Here is a 19,139-nt window from a genome sequence, read left to right as displayed (position 1 = left end):
AGTATAAGTATTTTAGCACAATATGTTTTTCCGATCCAGAGCCTGGATTTTTTTTTTCATTTCTTTGTGTCATCCTCTATTTCTTTCATCAATGTTTCATAGTTTTCAGTGTCCAGGTTCTAAACCTCCTTGGTTAAGTCTATTCCTTGATATTTTATTATTTTTTGTGAAACTGCAAATGGGATTGTTTTTTAATTGTTAGTGTATAGAAATGCAATGGGGTGAGCCACAGCCTTTTCAAGGGAGCGGTTGTGTGTTCGCCATCTTAGGAAGTGAGTGTGCCAGCCCTTGCTCTCAGAAGATGTTCTCGTCTGTGGCGCATCTGGCGTGGGCGAACCTCTTCAACGTGCCCCACCTGCAGCTGGTACACGATGGCCTCACGGGCCCCCACAGTAGCCCCATGGGGGCCCCGGGCCCGCCCCGCTGTTCCCGCAATCTGGCAGCAGCCGCTGTGGAGGAATACAGTTGCAAATGTGGCTCCATGAAGATTTATGCACTGTGTGGCTTTGGTGGGATCTTAAGTTGTGGTCTGACACACACTGCTATCGTTCCTCTGGATTTAGTGAAATGCCGTATGCAGGTGGACCCCCAGAAGTACAAGGGCATATTTAATGGATTCTTAGTTACACTTAAAGAGGATGGTGTTCGCGGTTTGACTAAAGGATGGCCTCCGACTTTCATTGGCTACTCTATGCAGGGGCTCTGCAAGTTTGGCTTTTATGAAGTTTTCAAAGTCTTGTATAGCAACATGCCTATCTCTGGCACATATCACTATATTTGGCTGCTTCTGCCAGTGCTGAATTCTTTGCTGATATTGCCCTGGCTCCTATGGAAGCTGCTGAGGTTCGAATTCAAACCCAACCAGGTTATGTCAATACTTTGAGGGGTGCAGCTCCCAAAATGTATAAGGAAGAAGGCTTAAAAGCATTCTACAAGGGAGTTGCCTCTCTCTGGATGAGACAGATACCATACACCATGATGAAATTTGCCTGCTTTGAATGTACTGTTGAAGCATTGTACAAGTTTGTGGTTCCTAAGCCTGGCAGTGAATGTTCAAAGGCAGAGCAACTGGTTGTAACATTTGTGGCAGGTTACATAGCTGGAGGCTTCTGTGCAATTGTTTCTCACCCTGATGATTCCGTGGTATCTGTGTTGAATAAGGAGAAAGGTAGCAGTGCTTTTCAAGTTCTTCAGAAACTTGGATTTAAAGGTGTATGGAAGGAACTCTTTGCCCATATCTTCATGATTGGCACTCTGACTGCACTACAGTGGTTCCTCTATGACTCTGTGAAGATCTACTTCAGGCTCCCTCACCCTCCTCCACCTGAAATGCCAGAGTCTCTGAAGAAAAGGCTTGGGTTAACTCAGTAGAATGATCAAAGCAAAGGTGGACTGAATCTGCTTGTTGATCAGTGTTGAGGAAAGTGCAAGAGGAACTTTTATATATTTGACAGTGTAGGAAATTGTCTATTCCTGCTATAATTACTGTAGTCTCTTGCCTAAGGCGGGGGTTTCAAACCCACTGTTGAAATAAACCCAACTATTCATGAAAAAAAAAAAAGAAAAAAGAAGTGCAATGGATTTCTGTACATTTATTTTGTATCCTGAGACCTTACTGAACTCATTTCTCAGTTCTATTGGTGAAGTCTTTAGGGTTTTCTATATATAGTATCATGTCATCTGCAAACAGTGAAAGTATTATTTTGTCTTTATCAATTTCAATGCCTTCAATTCCTTTCTCCTGTCTGATTGGTATGGCCCAAACTATGCTGAGTAAAAGTGGTGAGAGCAGACATCCTTGTCTTGTTCCTGACCTTAGGGGAAGAGTGCTCAGTTTTTCAACACTGAGCATGATGTTAGCTGTGGGTTTTTCATATAAGGCCTTTATTTTATTGAGGTATGTTTCTTCTAAACCCATGGTTTTTATCATGAATGGATGTTGTATTTTATCAATTACTTTTTCTACATTTATTGAAAAGATTATGTGCTTTTTTTTTATCCTTTCTCTTGATGTTGGATGTATCATGTTGACTATTGTGAAAATATTGAACCACCCTTACATTCCACAAATAAATCCCACTTGATCATGGTGAATCATTTTTTAATGTATTTTTTATTTGGTTTGCTAATATTTTGGTAAGGATTTTAGCATCCATGTTCATCAGAGATATTGAGCTGTAGTTCTCTTTCATTTGTGGTGTCATTATTTGGTTTTGGGATCAGGGTAATGTTGGGCTCATAGAATGAATTTGAAAATTTCCCTTCCTCATATATTTTCTGGAATAGTTTGAGAAGAATAAGTATGAACTCTTCTTTAAAAGTTCAATAGAATTTGCATGTGAAGATGTCTGTTTGTGGATGTTTTGTTTGTTTTTTGGGGGTGAGATTTTTGGTTTACAGAGTCAATTTCTTTCCTGGTTATTGGCCTGTTCAGATTTTCTGTTTCTTCCTGTTTCAGTCTTAGAAGGTTATATGATTCTAGGAATTTATATTATATCTTTTAGGTTGTTTATTTTGTGGGCATGTAATTTTTCTTAATATTCTCTTACAATATTTTGCATTTCTGTGGTGTCAGTTGTTAGTTCTCCACTTTTTATTTTGTTTGAGTCCTCTCCCTTTATCCACCCCACCCTTTTTATGATGAGTCTGGCTAGAGGTTTATTAATTTTGTTGATCTTTTCAAAGAACTAAATCATGGTTTCATTCATGTGTTCTATTTTTTGTTTGTTTGTTTTTTATTTGTTTATCTATAATTTATTAGTGTTTTATTCTTAATTATTTCCTTCCTTTTGCTGGTTTGGGATTTTGTTTCTTCTTTTTGTAGTTTCTCTAGGTGTAAGGTTAGGTCATTTCTTTGAAATTTTTCTTCCTTCTTGAGATAGGACTGTATTGCTATAAACTTCCTTCTTAACAACTGCTTTTGCTGAATCCCAAAGATTTTGGACTATGTTGTTTTCATTTTCATTTGTTTCCATGTTTTTTTTTTTATTTCCTCAACGTTTTTCTGTTTAACCCATTCACTGTTTAGTAGTATATTGTTCAACCTCCATGTTTTTGTGTTCTTTCCAGATTTTTTCCTGTGTTCTATTTCTAGTTTCATTGTATTGAGGTCAGAAAAGATTTATGGTGTAAACTCCATCTTTTCAATTTTTTTTCAAACTTGTTTTGTGGCCTAATATGGGATATATTCTGGAGAATGTTCCATGTACATTTGAAGAAAATGTGTATACTGCAGTTTTAAAATGGATTGTTCTGAATATATCTATTAAATCTATCTGGTTTAGTGTGTCATAAAAGCCACTCTTTCCTTGACTTTCTATTTAGAAGATTTGTCCATTGATGTAAGTGGGGTGTTAACTTCCCCTACTATTATTGCATTATTATCAATTACTTTCTTTATAATTTTTTATTAACTGATTTGTGTATTTGGGTGCTCCCATATTGGTAGCAAAATCTTTAGTTGTTATATTTTCTTGTTGGATTATAACTTTAATGATTATATACTGTCCTCTTGGTCTCTTGTTAATGTGTTTTTTTAAAAAACTTATTATATTTTAATACAATTAATTAACATATAATATATTATTAGTTTCAGAGGCAAAATTCAGTTATTTATCCATTGCATATAACAACCAGTGCTCATTACATCACGTGCCCTCTTTAATGCTCATCACTCAGTTACCCCATCATCCCACCCATCTCTCCTCCAGCAACCCTCAGTTTGTCTCCTATAGTTAAGAGTTTTTTTAATGGTTTGTCTCCCTCTCTGATTTCATCTCATTTTATTTTCCCTCCCTTCTCCTATGATCTTCTGATTTGTTTCTTGATTTCCACATATGAGTGAAATCATATGATGTCTTTCTCTGATTGACTTATTTCTCTTAGCATAATAGTCTCTAGTTCCATCCACGTCATTGCAAATGGTAAGATTGCATTTTTTTGATGGCCATTGCATATATATACAACATCTTCTTTATCCATTCATCTGTTGATGGACATCTGGGCTCTTTCCATAATTTGGTTATTGTGAACATTGCTGCTGTAAACATTGGGGTGCAGGTGCCCCTTCAGATCACTACATTTGTATCTTTGAGGTAAATACTTAGTAGTGCAATTGCTGCATTGTAGGGTAGCTCTATTTTTAACTTTTTGAGGAATGTACATACTGTTTTCCAGAGTGACTGTACTAGCTTGCCTTCCCACCAACAGTGCGAAAGGTTCCTGTTTCTCTGCATCCTCACCAACATGTGTTGTTTCCTGACTTAATTTAAGCCATTATGAATAGTGTGATGTGATATCTCATTGTGGTTTTTGATCTGTATTTCCCTGACGCCAAGTGATGTGGAGCATTTTTTCATGTGTCTGTTGGCCATTTGTATGTCTTCTTTGAATAGATGTCTGCTCATGTCTTCTGCCCCTTTCTTGACTGGATTATTTGTTTTTTGGGTGTTGAGTTTGATAAGTTCTTTACATATCTTGAGTACTAACACTTTATCTGATAAGACATTTACAAATATCTTCTCCCATTCTGTAGGTTGTCTTTTGTTTTTGTTTCCTTTACTGTGCAAAAGCTTTTTATCTTGATGAAGTCCCAACAGCTCATTTTTGTGTTTGTTTCCCTTGCCTTTGGAGACATGTCTAGCATTAAGGTGCTATGGTCTAGGTTAAAGAAGTTGCTGCCTGTGTTTTCCTTTAGGATTTTGATGGATTCCTGTCTCACATTTAGGTCTTTCATCCATTTTGAGTTTGTTTTTGTCTATACTGTAAGAAAATGGTCCAGTTTTATTCTTCTACATGTGGCTGTCCAATTTTCCCAACACCATTTGTTGAAGAGACATCTTTTTTCCATTGGATATTTTTCCCTGCTTTGTAGATCAGTTGACCATAGAGTTGGGGTCCATTTCTGAGTTCTCTATTCTATTCCATTGTTCTATGTGTCTGTTTTTGAGCCAGCACCATACTGTGTTGATGATTACAACTTTGTAGTATAGCTTGAAGTCCTGAATTGTGATACACCCAGCTTTGGTTTTCTTTTTCAACATCCCTCTGGCTATTTGGGGTCTTTTCTGGTCCGATACAAATTTTGGGATTATTTGTTCCAGCTCTGTGAAAAAATGTTGATGGTATTTTGATAGGGATTGCATTGAATGTGGAGATTGCTCTGGGTAGCGTAGACATTTTAACAATATTTGTTCCACCAATCCATGAGCATGGGAATGTTTTTCCCTTTCTTTGTGTCTTCCCCAATTTCTTTTATAAGGGCTCTGTAGTTTTCAGTGTACTGATCCTTAACTTCTTTGGTTAGGTTTATTCCTAGGTTTGTGAAAGTTTTAAAGTTGATTTTGTCTGATATAAGTATTTCCATTCCAGCTTTTTTTCACAACCATTTGCATGATAAATGTTTCTCCATTCCCTCTCTTTTAATCTGCATGTGCCTTTAAGTCTATAATGAGTTATTTCAGGAAGTATACAAATTCATCTTATATTTTTATCCATTCCATCACCCTACAACTTTTAATTGGAGCATTTAGTACATTTATATTCAAAGGAATTATTGATATGCATTTCTTTTATTGCCATACTGTTATTTTGTGTTTGTTTTTGTAGGTTTTCTCTGTTCTGTTCTTCCCTTGCTCTATTCTCTTACCATAAGTTGGCTTTCTTTTTAGTGACATACTTGGATTCATTTTCTATGTCTCTCTTTCTCTCTCTTTTTTTCATATCTATTACTGGTTTTTGATTTGTGGTTCTCATTATATTTTTATATAACATCTTCTTATATATACTTATATATACATCTATAATACTCTATATCAAGTTGGATGTTACTTGAGTTTGAATTTCTTCTTTACTCTTATCCTCCCCATGTTTTAAGTATATGATGTCATGGTTTATATTCTTTTGTTTTGTGAATCCCTTGACAGATTTTTACAGATAATACTTATATTTACAGTGTGTGTGCTTCATATTTTTCTTATTCTTACTTGTGTTCTTTCCTTTCACTCAAGGTGTCCCCTTAACATTTATCATTGGGCTTGTGTAATGGTCACGAACTCCTTTAGGTCTTGTTTGTCTGGGAAACCCTTTATCTCTCCTTCTGTTCTGAATGATAACCCTGCTAGATAGAGTATTCTTGGCTGTAGAGTTGTTTTATTTTTCCTTTCACCACTTTGAATATATTTGACCTGCAGAGTTTCTCCTGAAAAAAATCCACTGATACCCTAATGGGGTTTCACTTGTATGTAATTCTCAGGCTCATTTTAAAATTCTCTCATTATCACTATTTTTGACATTTTAATTACTCTTTGCCTTGGGGTGCACCTCCTTAGGTTGATTTTGTTAGGGGTCCTCTGTGTCTCCTGGATATCTGTTTTTTTTTCTCCCCCAGATTAAGGAAGTTTGCAGCTATTATTTCCTTCAAGTAAATTTTATATTCTTTTTTCTTTCTCTTCTTCTTGTGTCCTTATAAAACAAATGTAATTATGTTTGATGGAGTCTCTGTGTTCCTTATGTCTATTCTCATTTTGCATTTTTTTTCTCTCACCTGCTCAGCTTGATTACTTTCTATTATTTTATACTACAGGTCATTCTTCTGCTTCCCCTAGCCTGCTATTTATTCCATCTAGTGTATTTTTAATTTCATTAATTGTGTTCTTCATCTCTGATTCATTCTTTTTATGTTTTCTATCTCTTTTTTTAAGGTTTTCACTGATGTCCTCCACTCTTTTCTCAAGTCCAGTGAGTATCCTTATAATAATTATTTTAAATTGTCTATCAAGCATATTACTTATCTCTCTTTCACATAGGACTCTTGTCGTGATTTTACCCTGTTCTTTCATTTGGGACATATTCCTCTGTGTCTTCATTTTGTCTAACTCTCTGTGTCTTTTTCAGTGTGTTAGGACAGTCAGGTAAGTCTCCTGCTCTTGAAAGTACTGAACAGGGTGCAGTTTTAAGAAGGTGGTGCATGGAAGATTCCAATGATATGAACAGGCAAGGGAATTAATTCATAGCCCAGGCTGAGGGTATCTCCTGGCCCCTCACAACTAGAAAGTCTATTTGGAAAATTGGGAGTAGCCTATAACAGCCCCTCCTCTTCCTGCCCAAGCAGAGTGACTGAGACAGAGCCCCACCTGTTATGGCTCCTGGTCCAATATGATCAGAAGAGCTGTTGAAAACACCAGAAAGTAGTGTGACTTAGTGGTGCTCAACCCAGAAGAAAAGCAGGCAGAGCTAATAGTTTACAGAGCAAAGCCAGTGACCGTGCCCTGCCCGGAAACTTGGGGTGTTGGTTGGCTTGTGTTAAGACAATAAACAAAGAAATTTACTGGTTTTAGAGGGTTTTATTTTTTTTAACTGTGCCCAGGCAGGGAATCTAATCCATAGCCTACTCATCACTGAATACAACCTTCAGCCAGTCTAATCAGGGAAACAAACCAGAGCAATGGGAAGCAGCTGTGAAGCCCATTAAACAGTCCTTTGTACAGTGTCACTTTAACAAAGAGCACAGCCTGTGCTTTCACCCATCTGCAGAGCAAAACTAATGGCTTGACATGACCAAGGAATTCAGTGCCTGATTTGGTTCCCCAAACAAATGAACCATACAGGCCCTGGGTCCCCATCCTGTCTCCTTTCCAGGGCAGAGAGGCTATTCATAGCTCCAACTCTTACTGAATATAGTACCCGGTCCTGAACCTAGTAAGCCTGATGAGAGAATCCAGGCAACTATGGAGCCCAAATTTATTTATTTTTTTTATTATGTTCAATTAGCCAACATATAGTACATCATTAGTTTTTGATGTACTGTTCAGTGATTCATTAGTTGCGTATAACACCCAGTGCTCATCACCACATGTAGCCTCCTTAATCCCATCACATGGTTGCCCCTCCCTCCTATCACCCTCCCTCCTGCAACCCTCAGTTTGTTTCCCGGAGTCCAGAGTCTCTCATGATTTGTCTCCCTCTATGATTTCTTCCCATTCAGTTTTCCATCCCTTCCCTGTGGTCCTCCATGCTATTCCTTATGTTCCACATATGAGTGAAACCATATGATAATTCAATCTCACTTGTGTAGGGAACAAAACCAGCAGTCCAATCCAATTGTTCTCAGCACACCCCCTTCCATTCTTGTCCTAAGAGCTCAAAAATTTGCCTCACCCTAAAATAGATCATAATAGCAGGTCCCACCTACCCAAAGACATTACCAGCAGACGTGACCATGACCAGAAACCCAAAGCGAGATGACAGGTGAAAACCTGTCTCTGCCAAAGCTAACTTGTAAAACTGAAAAGAAACCTGATTATTCAAATGTGCAGATACCAACTTAAGGAATCAAGGATTATGAATAAACAGATAATATAACACCACCAAAGAACACAATAAAGTTCTAATAAATGATTTTAAAGAAATGGAGATCTGTGAATTGTCAAAAGACTAAGAATAATCATTTTAAAGAAGTTTAATAAAGTACAAGAACACACAATCAACTAAGTGAAATTAGGAAAAGAATGTATGAACAAAATGAAAATCAACAAAGCAACAGAAAACAACAACAAAAACCCTAGAAATCCCAGAGGTAAAAAATACAATAACTAAACTGAAGATTCAATAGGGAGTTTCAAAACTACACCTGATAATGCAGAAGAAAGAATCAGTGACCTGGAGAATAGGACATTAGAAATTATCCATTGGAGGATAAAAAACAAACAAAGAACAAAACAAAACAAAAAAACACACAAAACACTGAAAAAGAGTGAAGAAAGACTGTGAGACTTCTGGGACAATGAAAAGAAACAATATTTGTGTTATGGGAATTTTAGAAGGAGAAGATAGTATATTTAAAGCAGAAAGTATATTTAAAGCAATAATGTCTGAAAACTTCCTGAACCTGGGGAGAAAAATGAACATCCAGATCCACCAGGTCCAAATGATCCCAAATAGATTGAACACAAATAGGGGTATGCCAAGACATATTATAACTAAATTGTCAAATTTCAAAGACAAAATATAATAATAATTTTAAAAGCAGTAAGAGAAAAGAGAGACTTTATGTACAAAGGAACCCCCCTCCCATAAAAACGTTGGTGGATTTCTCAACAAAAACATTTCAGAACAGGAGAAAATAGAATGGCATATTTAAAACATTGAAAGAAAAAACCTCTCAACTAAGAATACTATACTCAGTGAAGCTGTCCTTCAGAAATGAAGGCGGGCCAAAGGCTTTTTCCCCAAAAAGAATCAAAACTAAAGAAGTTCATTTTCACTAGTCCTGCCTTACAAAAACGTACCTTTAGGAGTTCTTTGAATGCAAATAAAAGGATACTAATTGACATCATAAAGACAAAGAATCATTACCAAGTCTTATGTAGAACAGCTTTATTATTTTGTTCTAGATATTTTATGTCTTCAGGTCTTACACTTAAGTCTTTAAACCATTTTGATTAATTTTTTGAGTGGTATGAGATAGGGTGTATATGTATAAGACATCATGGCACCGTTCATTGAAGAGACTGTCTTTTCTTCATTGAGTACTTTTAGCTCTCCTGTCAAATATTAGTTGACTGGATATGTTTTCATATATTTCTAGGCTTTCAATTTTGTTTCATTGGTCTATTTGTCTGTTTTTATGGCAGTATTATACTGTTTTGATGACCATAGCCTTATAGTATAGCTTGATATCAGAGAGTGTGATGTCTCCTGCTATGTTCTTCTTTCTCAAGTTCTCTTTAGCTGTTGAGAGTCAGTGATTTCACATAAGTTTTAGGAGTGTTTTTTTCTACCTCTAAAAAATGTCATTGGAATCTTTATAGGGATTGCATCAAATTTATAGATGGCTTTGTCAGTATTGCCATTTTAACAATATTAATTCTTCCATTCATGAACATGGGATATTTTTCCATTTATTGGTGACTTCTTCAAATTCCCTAATCAATGTCTTCTAATTCTCACAATAGAGATATTTCACTTCCTTGGTTAAATTTATTTCTAAGTATTATATTGTTTTGATGGTATTGTGAAAAGGATTGATTTCTTTATTTCTTTTTCAGAAAATTCACTCCTAGTGTATAGAAATGATATTGATTTTTGCACATTAATTTTGTATATTGAAACTTTACTAAATCCATTGATTAGCTCTAACATTTTCTTTTGTTAGGTCTTCAGGATTTTCTATATATAAAATCATGTCATCTGCAAATAGATAAATTTACATATTCCTAATTCTGATAACTTTTATTTCTTTTTCTTGCCTGATTGCTCTAGCTAAGACTTCCAGTACTATGTTGAATAGGAGTGGTGAGAGTGGTCACCTTTTTCTTGCTCCTGATAGTAGCTGTGGGCTTGTCATATATGGTCTTTATTATGTTGATACATGTTTCTTCATGCCTGATTTGCTAAGAGTTTTTATCATGAATAGATGTTGATTACTTTCAAATGCTTTTTCTCTGTCTAATGAAATAATCATATGATTCTTTTCTTTCATCTTATTAATATGATGTATCACATCAATTGATTTGCATATGTTGGAAAATTATTTCATCCATGGTATAAATCTTACTTGCTCATGATGATGGATTCTTTAATATGATGCTGAATTTGGTTGGTTAGTATTTTATTGAGAATTTTTGTATCTATATTCATCAGGAATATTGGCCAAAAGTCTCTTTTCTAGGAGTGTCCTTCTCTGGTTTTGGTATCAGAATAATGTTGGCCTCATAAAATGAGTTTAGGATTGTTCCCTCTTCAATTTTTTTGACGAGTTTGAGAAAGATTGGTGTTAATTATTCTTTAAATGTTTGGTAATTTTACCAGCAAAACCTTCTAGTGTTGGAGTTTCCTTTGTTGGTAGAGTTTTGATTACTGATTCATTCTCCTTATTAGTAATTCATTGGTCTATTGGTCTCTTCAAATTTTCTATTTCTTCCTGATTCAGTCTTGGTAAGTTGTCTTTCTAAGAATTTTTCCATTTACAGTAGGGTGTCTGGTGTTTATGGTTGTTCATAGTAGTTTCTTATAATCCTTTGTAGTTCTGTGGTATCAGTTGTAATGACTCTCCTTTTCCATTTATAATTTTGTGAATTTGGGTCCTGCCGGAGTCCAGCTCCAGCAGGGAAATTGTCCTTGAAGGAAAGGACGGCGTCGGCAAGTGAGGAGACACGGACACAGGATCAGGTTGCAAGCGTCTCCTACTGATGGCCTCGGAGGGACTTTATTTATACATTAGAATATTTCCTTGTTTTTTCCATTCTTTCATAACGTGATTTTATTTTTTACATCTTATTACAATCATCTTAAATCATTTTGGATTTAAAAACAAAGGTACTAGATAGAGTGTGACCGTGTGAAACGAAGCGTAACCTATCTGCTATTGTGTGCTAATGCGGAAAAAGTTATATTTTTACTCTTGCTTAAAGATTATTTAAAGTTTATTCTTGCTCCCAAGGCAACTTACAATGTGTGCACCCTATCCTATCAAAGTAATATAAGGAGGTCCCTGTACTGTGGGAATGACATGAGATTTTTCTTTCCTAGAACTCTGATGTTTCAGAGGTGCCCAAGGAATCTCATCAATAGGGACTTTTACTGGGCCTGGATCCAATAGCTCCCTTAAGCGAAACTTATTAAAGAACTTTGCGTTCCTTATGTTAGATGAATTACGGATTGGAGGACATTGGGTATTTTTACATCTTGGCCCATCGTCAGCCTTTTTGGAGTCAATTTCATTGTGATTGCTTATATAGGCATAACTAAATTTATAAATCATTTTATCATGAAACCCCAGAAAAAAATCCCATGATTATAAAGATTTTCACAAATAAAATGAAAGGAAGTAGCAGGAGCCAGCTGTGGAGTCTCCTGATTTTCAGGATTGTCCCCCATACTTGGACTTTGTCAAACAGCATGAGTAGCTTGGCTCGCGCCAGGGTCCAATTTATTTTTTCCTTGGTTAATCTACTTAAGGATTTGTCAGTTTTCTTTATCTTCTCAAACATCTTTTATTTTGATTACTTTTTTTCATTGTGTTACTATTTTCTATTTCATTTATTTTTGCTCTAATCTTTATTATTTCCTTTCTTCTGCCAAATTAGATCTCAGTTTGTTCTTTTTCTAGTTTCTTAAGGCATAGAAGTAGGTTATTTATTTGGGTCTTTCTTAATTCTTAGCATAAGTATTTATTTCGATGAACTCCTTTGTTAGAACTGCTTTTGCTGCAGTCCATAATTATATGGCATATTGTGTTTCCATGCTCATTTGTCTCAAGAAACTTTTGTATTTCCTTTCTAATTTCTCCTTTGATGTATTGGTTGTTCAGGAGTGTTATTTCCCATGCATTCATGAATTTTCTAGTTTTCCTCCTATTTGTTTTTAGTTTCATGTCATTGTGGTCAAAGAACATAATTGATATGATTTAAATCTTGAGTGCTTGCTTTGGCAGCGCATATACTAAGATTTAAATCTTGAATTTACTAAGACTTGTTTTTGTGATGTTTTATTTTAGAATGTGTTCCATATGCACTTGAGAAGACTGTGCATTCTATTGTCATTAGGTAAAGCATTCTGTATATGTCTTTTAGGCCCATTTGGTTTATACTATTGCTCAAACCCACTGTTTCCTTATTTATTCTCTGTCTGGGTGATCTATCCATTGTTGAGAGTGGGGTATTAAATTCCCCAAATATTACTGTTTATTTCTTCTTTTATCTCTGTTAAATTTTTGTCTTATATATTTAGGTGCTCTGATGTTGGACACAAATATTTATTGTTGTTGTATATATATATAACTATATATAACTATATATATATAGTTATATATAGTTATATGTAATATATGTATTTACATAGAAATATAAATATATAAGTATATACTTGATGGATTAGCTCTTTTATTATTATGTAATAACCCTTCTTTTTCTCTTTTCATCATTTTTAGTTTATAGTCTATTTTGTCTGATACAAGTATCACTACCTCTGCTGTTTTTTGGTTACCATTTGCTTGAAATAAGTTTTTCCTTCACTTTACTCTCAGTCTATATTTCTCTTTAAGGCTAAAATGAGCCCCGTGTAGGCAGGATATCACTGGAGACTGTTTTTGTTTTATATTTTTTAAAATTTTGATCCATTCAACTATTCTGACATTTGACTGCATAACTTAATCTGTTTATGTTTATTTTTTTGTTGTTTTCATTTATTTTTTTAAATTTTATTTTATTATATTATGTTTAAGTAAATTATTGATAAAGTCTTACTATTGCCATTTTTTAAAAAGATTTTATTTATTTATTTGAGAGAAACAAGAGAGACAGCCTGAGAGGGGTGAAGAGGGAGAAGGAGAGAGAGAAGTAGACTCCCTGCTGAGCAGGGAGCCCAACGTGGGGCTCAATTCCAGGACCCCGAGATCATGACCTGAACTGAAGGCAGACTGTAACTGACTGAGCCACCCAGGCACCCCTTACTGTTGCCATTTTGTTTGTTGTTTTCTTTCTTTCTTTTTTTGTGGGTCTATTGTTCCTTGTCTCTTATCTGCTGTCTCTTTTCATGTTTTGTTGTCTTTTGGTACAAATATATTTTTACTTCTTTTTAAAAGATTTATTTATTTACTTTAGAGACAGAGAGAGAGCAAGGGGAGGGGCAGAGGGAGATGGAAATGGAGAGAGAGAATCTCCAGAAGACTCTGCACTGAGCAAGGAGCCCAACACAGGATTTGATTCCATGACCCTGAGATCATGACCTGAGCTAAAATCAGTGAATTTGATACAAACCATGAATTTGGTAATTACAACTTGTGAATAAATGTAATGAATGACAGCAATAATATAAGGAATAGGATGGAAGAATTAGGAATATTTTATTATAAGGTATCCATATTAACTGTAAAATTGTATAGTGTTATGTGAAGATGGACTTGGATTTGTCATAAATGTATATTGTAAACTGTAAGGCAACCACTAACAAAAGTTATAAAAAGATATATATTTGATATAAAAAAGGAAAAAATTAATTATGTAAAATGATAAATTAAAGCCATAAAAGGCAGAAAGAGTTGATGCAAAATTAAGAAAGAAGAATAAGGGTAATGAACAGAAAACTAAAAAAAAAATAAGTTAGTTATTAATCCAACTATATTAATAATCACATTAAACACCAATAGTCTCATACAACAATTAAAAGACAAATTGTCATCTCTTTAACATACTTATTTTATAACTGGAAGTTTGTACCTCTTAATCCCCTTTATTTCACTCATCCCCACACCCACCTCCCCTGTGGCGACCATCAGTTTTGTCTGTGTATTAAATGTCTGTTTTGTTGTTGTTTGTTCATTTGTTGTTTTTTTTTTTTAGATTACACATATAAGTGAAATCATACTTATTTTAGTCAGCATATATTGATTAAAAGTAAAATGATGGATGTGTCTGGGTGGCTCAGTTGTTAAGCATCTGCCTTCAGCTCAGGTCATGATACCAGGGTCCTGGGATTGAGCCCCACATTGGGCTCCCAGCTTAGTGGGGAGCAGGATTCTCCCTCTCCCTCTTCCTGCTGCTCCCCCTGATGTGCTCTCTTTCTGTCAAATAAAAAAATAAAATCTTAAAAAAAGTAAAATGATGGAAAATATATACCATGCTAACATTAAACAAAAGGTAGCTAGAGTAGCTATACGAATTTTAGAGCAAGATGTCAGAGCATGGAAAATTATCAGTGATAAAGAGAAGCATTACTTAAGAACCAGCAGTGCTCGCTTCAGCAGCACATATATATAAGAACCAGCAATATCATTACCAAGGACCATGTTAGAAATACTAGATTTTAGACCTAACCCTGTATGCTGAATATGAATCTGTATAAAATAACAGTATCCCCCAGGTGATTGATATGTACACTAAAGTTTACTAAGTGTCTATTAGGCTACATAAAATCATCATTTAATTTCAAAACATAAAAATGGCAAATTCTTCTGGCTCCAAATGCTACAAAACTAGAAATTATTACAAGATCAGAAAACAAAATTTCTTTTCACCAAGAAATTAAGAACTCAAGTGACTCAAATCTCTTCAAACTAAATTTCAAATTCTTTATTTGCCCAATGAGTTACTAAATGCATTGTTTTACATTTTCCACATTTTGAAATATTATATTTATCTAAATTGTTTTCTGGGAAAATTGTATAACCTAATGTATAAAAGATTTTACAGCACATTTGAACACCAATGGATTGCAAGAGTTTTATGAAAGGGAATAATGCAAGGTGCTCCTACCATGAGGGCAAATGTCATTTTGATGCAAATTTCCACCTAAATCTTTTGGAATTCATGTATTATGACTTAAATTTATTTATTTATTTATTTATTTTTAAGATTTTATTTATTTATTTGACAGAGAGAGACACAGCGAGAGAGGGAAGACAAGCAGAGGGAGTGTGAGAGGGAGAAGCAGGCTTCCCACGGAGCAGGGAGCCCAATGCAGGGCTCGATCCCAGGACCCTGGGATCATGACCTGAGCCGAAGGCAGATGCCTAATGGCTGAGCCACCCAAGCACCCCTGACTTAAATTTATTTAAAGATGTACTTGTTATGAAGATCCAACAATTTTCCATCTCTCAGTGATGGGATTACTTGACTTGCTGATTAAAAGAAAAAAAAGTTTAGAAGCTCCAAAGGTAAAGCAAGCATCTGGCTGCATAAAATCTCAATGTACTTTAAGGAGTGGGTGTATGCTTCAAATCTTGTTTTCTTTCTTTTTCTCTAAGAATAAAAATAATCCCTAAATAATATCATCTTTATATTGATATTTCTTATTACAATTCCAATAAAAATATTCTTTTTATTGAGATATAATTGACTTACAACGTTGTGTAAATTTAAGATGTATAACACACTGATTTGATACATTTGTATATTCTAATATGATTACCACTGAAGAGCTTTTTTTTTTAAAGATTTTATTTATTTATTCATGAAAGACAGAGAGAGAGAGAGAGAGGCAGAGGGAGAAGCAGGCTCCCAAGGAGCAGGGAGCCCGACGCGGGACTCGATCCCAGGACCCTGGGATCATGACCTGAGCCGAAGGCAGACGCTTAACCATCTGAGCCACCCAGGCACCCTGAAGAGCTTTTTTTTGTTGAGAGAATAAAGATCTAGTTACTTTGCAACTCTGAATTATATAATATGATATTGTTGACTAAAGTCACTATGCTGTTCATTATATCTACAAAACTTATTAAACCTCTTGTTGAAAGTTTGTATCCTTGTATCCCCAGTTTTCTCATCTTCATTCCCTGGTAACCACCATTATACTGTTTCTACAAGTTCATCTTTTTTAGATTCCACATATAAGAAACATCATACAGTATTTGTCATTTCCAGTCCAACATTTCTAACTTATAATCATGCTCTCAGTTTCAACCATGTTGTTGCAAATGGAGATACTTCTTCCTATATTGTGGCTGAATTATATTTTATCATATAGAATTCAGAACAAATGCAGTATATAAAATTAATATATAGAAATCTGTTGTGTTTCTGTAAATTAAGAAGTAAGCATCAAAAAGAGAAATTAAGAAAACCACCCCCCCAAAAAAAAACGAAGACACAAGCAAATGGAAAGATATGCCATGCTCATGGATTAGAATAATTAATATTGTTAAAATGCCATACTACCCACAGCAATCTACAGATACAATGCAATCCCTGTCAAAATACTAATAGTATTTTTCTAATAACTTGAACAAATAATCCTAAAATTTGTATGGAATCACAAAAGTCCCTGAATAGCCAAAGCCATTTTAAGAAAGAAGAATGAAGCTGGAGGTATCACAATACCAGATTTCAAGGTATATTTAAAAGCTGTAATAATCAAATCCATATGGTAGGGGTGCCTGGGTAGTGCAGTTGGCTAAGCGTCAGACTCTTGGTTTCGACTCAGGTCATGATCTCAGGGTCATGAGATTGAGCCCCACGTAGGGCTCCACACACCCAGTGCAGAGTCTGCTTGAGACTCTCTTTCTCTGCCCCTCCCCTTCTCTCTCTCTCTCTCTCTAAAATAAATAAGTAAATCTTAAAAAGAAATCCCATATGGTACTGGCACAAAAATAGATAAACAGATCAACAGAACAGGATAGGGAGTCCAGAAATAAACACATACTGATATACTCAATCTATAGCAAAGAAGGCAAGAATATACTGTAGGGAAAAATTATCTCTTTAATAAATGGTGTTGGACAAACTGGACAGATATATGCAAAAGAATTAAATCTGACCACTTCCTTACACCATATGCAAAAATAAATTCAAAATACATTAAAGACTTAAATATAAAAGCTGAAACCATAAAGTTCTTAAAAGAAAACATAGGCAGGAATTTCTCAGACCTTGGCCTTAACAAGATATTTATAGATATTTCTCCTCAGGAAAGGGAAACAAAAGGGAAAATAAACTATCATGTTGCATCAAAATATAATAAAGCTCCGCACAGAAAGGATATCATCAACAAAACTGAAAGGCAACCTTCTGAATGGGAGAAGATATTTACAGATGGCATACCTGATAAGAGGTTAATATCCAAAACATAGAAAATTTATACAACTCAACACCAAAGTAACAATCTAATTTAAAAATAGGCAGAGGACTTCAAAGGACATTTTTTCCACAGAAGACATACACATGGTCAAAAGACACATGAAAAGATTCTCAATATTGTTAACCATCAGGGAAGTGCAAATCAAAAATAAAATGGGATATTACCTCACACCAGTTAGAATGTCTAGTATCAGCACACAGGGGATGGCACAAGAAAAACACTTCCCCAAAACCACTGAGTGGGAAAATGAGAGGGGCTGATTATCACAAGATTTTACAAGCAGGGGAGCTAAAGTCAGAAGCTTTAGAAGTCTGTGCCATGACAAGGGTTAAGCCTGGTGGGGGATGAAGTGCTCCTATGGAGAAAGAGGGCAGAGGGGCCGAAGAAGACAGCATTCTCTGAGGAACTCCTGGGTCACGTTGGGAGAGACAGTACCCCAACTTGGAGTGCATTTGGGAGAGGCTGCACTGCTTTTCAGGAGGCAAAAGAGCCGGGGCACAATTAAGCTAACACATTCATTTGCACATGGGCAGAGACACCTGCTAAGGGCAACTAACATGGATACGGGTATTCTGCTGAGCTTTACCATAAAATCCAAATCCCTGTGCAAAAGCTGTTTATCTTGATGAAGTCCAAATAGTTCATTTTTGTGTTTGTTTCCCCTGCCTTTTGAGACATGTCTAGCAAGAAGTTGCTGCAGTCGAAGTCACACAGGTTGTTGCCTGTGTTCTCCTCTAAGATTCTGATGGATTCCTGTCCCACATTTAGGTCTTTCATCCATTTCGCGTTTATCTTAATGAATGGTGTAAGAAAATGGTCCAGTTTCATTCTTCTACATGTGGTTGTCCAATTTTCCCAATACCATTTGTTGAAGAGACTGTCTTTTTTTCCATTGGATATTCTTTCCTAATTTTTAGAAGGTCAGTTGACCATAGAGTTGAGGTTCCTTTTCTGGAGTCTCTATTCTGTTCCATTGGTCTATGTGTCTGTTTTTGTGCCAATACCATGCTGTCTTGGTGATCACAGCTTTGTAATATAGCTTGAAGTCAGGGAACGTGATGCCCCCAGTTTTGTTTTTCTTTTTCGTCATTCCCTTGGCAATTCGGGGTCTTTTCTGGTTCCATGCAAATTTTAGGATTTCTTGTTCCAGCTCTTTGAAAAATGCCAATGGTATTTTAATAGGTACGGCATTGAAAGTCTAAATTGCTCTGGGCAGGATAGACATTTTGACAATATTTATTCTTCCAATCCATGAGCATGGAATGCTTTTCCTTTTTTTATGTGTCTTCCTCAATTTCTTTCATAAGTGTTCTGTAGTTTCTAGAGTATAGATCCTTAACCTCTTTGGTTAGGTTTATTCCTAAGTATCTTATGTGTTTTGGTGCAATTGTAAATGGGGTCAGTTCTTTTATTTGTCTTTCTTCTGACTCATTGTTAGTGTATACAAATGCAACTGGTTTCTGTGCATTGATTTTATATCCTGCCATAATGCTGAATTGCTATATGTGATCTAGTGATTTTTGGGTGGAGTCTTTTGGGTTTTCCACATAAAGTATCATGTCATCTGG

At 35.4% G+C, this 19,139-nt stretch overlaps 1 pseudogene; it reads left to right on the top strand.

Moving 5' to 3' along the window:
- Positions 1–301: 301 nt before the first annotated feature.
- LOC112838646 (solute carrier family 25 member 3 pseudogene) lies at positions 302–1,571 on the top strand (annotated as a pseudogene).
- Positions 1,572–19,139: the final 17,568 nt, after the last annotated feature.

This window comes from Callorhinus ursinus, unplaced genomic scaffold, assembly GCF_003265705.2.
Source record: "Callorhinus ursinus isolate GAN/ISIS: 27379988/994484 unplaced genomic scaffold, GSC_fseal_2.0 scaffold40, whole genome shotgun sequence".
NCBI classification, from domain to species: domain Eukaryota; kingdom Metazoa; phylum Chordata; class Mammalia; order Carnivora; family Otariidae; genus Callorhinus; species Callorhinus ursinus.
Note: the sequence above shows the minus strand (reverse complement) of the source record. Positions and strands in the feature narration are given on the sequence as shown.